Source organism: Bidens hawaiensis, unplaced genomic scaffold (assembly GCF_021521415.1).
Source record: "Bidens hawaiensis isolate Kalapana, Puna unplaced genomic scaffold, B.hawaiensis_p1.1 tig00003983_1, whole genome shotgun sequence".
Classification (NCBI taxonomy): Eukaryota; Viridiplantae; Streptophyta; class Magnoliopsida; order Asterales; family Asteraceae; genus Bidens; species Bidens hawaiensis.
The window spans coordinates 969,409-970,928 of record NW_027491231.1 but is presented as its reverse complement, the minus strand read 5'-3'; positions in this window follow the sequence as shown (position 1 = coordinate 970,928).

Genomic DNA, 1,520 nt, shown 5'->3' with positions numbered 1-1,520 from the left:
AAATAACGAATTGGCTCATTCGTTAAACATCCTTAACGAATGGGCCTATACATAACGAATGGGCTTGTAATTCCATAAATGCCTTTAACATTAAAATACTAATAAATTACAAACGATAATTTATGAAGACTCGAGACGACAAAACCGTGCACTAACAAACACCCCATCGTCTTGAGCTCTTTGTATTTGATTACTTGAATCGCTTCGTCTTCCAATCACGATAAATATGAATCCCAAACGCGTGACAAACCCGTACGACACGTTGGAATTGCATAGCTCGGTTGTAGTCTTCTTGATGCTCGATCAAAATCTTGTTTTCAAACAACACATCATTGTCGGTTTCAAATAAGTTAACGAGCCACATCGGGTCGATAACTCTTATAAAACTGGTCTTCAAACCTTTACCCAGCACGATGACGGCCTCGCCGGTACGATTATTGTAATACCATCGATTGAACGATAAGTGAAGACTCTGTGTAAACGTCTTCACCGGTACACGCTTCATCGTTTTTGGCGGTTTAACTTTAAGTACAGATTTTCTCCAACCCGTACGAGGATCAATCTCGTCAATGCGCTTATGGGTTGGAACTTGTGGCTTAAAGAACTTAAATCCACGTTTTACCTCGATAAGCAAATGTTGGTGAAACCATTCTGCTAGTCGATCTCCATCGCGATTTATAAATGGACGATTCGCGAGTGTACGAACTTCCCATCGCGTCAGTGAGAGAACGTCAGTGATATACTGATAGTACTGAACGCCGTTATCCAACTTGATAATATATACTTTCAACTCGGAATCGTATAACCAAGAAACAATATCACCTTTCGCAGTCGACACAGCTTTGAATGTGGTCTTCTGATTTGCTTTAGCCGGTGCAAATATGTCCAGTTGTTGTTCTCGATCAACGACCGGTAGGCCTCGATAATCTTACGAGCCCGTTTGCTTCAGTACTCAAATCATCCCAAAATGTCAGCCTCGGACGGATCAGAATCCCGTTCAGGTATCTTGTCTTTGTTCTTTGATATCTTCTTCGTATGGTATCCAGCAGCTTTAACGTGTTCTTCAATAAAAGTTGGAACACCCTGATTAATATTTGATCATTGATTTAGATCGGGGTATTCCTCTGCTGTAATCCTCCACCTCAATCTCCTCGTCTTCGTAAATAAACGACGTATTCCCATATGGAATACTCGTATCCAATAACACTTCCTCATCGTTCACCACCACAACATCTTCCTTAGCCTCTAGAGCGCCCAGTTCTTCATCGTTCAGCCCTAACAATAATGAAATCTGTTCGCGCGTTAGGGACTGATCGACAAACTGACCTTCTTCAATCTCGTCAGAATTGGCAGTGCTCATCACCACCCCCTTCTTGAAATCCATAAACAAGATGGTGTTGGCCTTGATTGACTCGATAGGTTGAGCATTGGTCGAGTCATGATAAACCACCAACTGTTTATCATTGCCTTCACCACCGCTAGTACCAGCACCCGAGGAAGAGCCATGAGCTTGTTCGGCT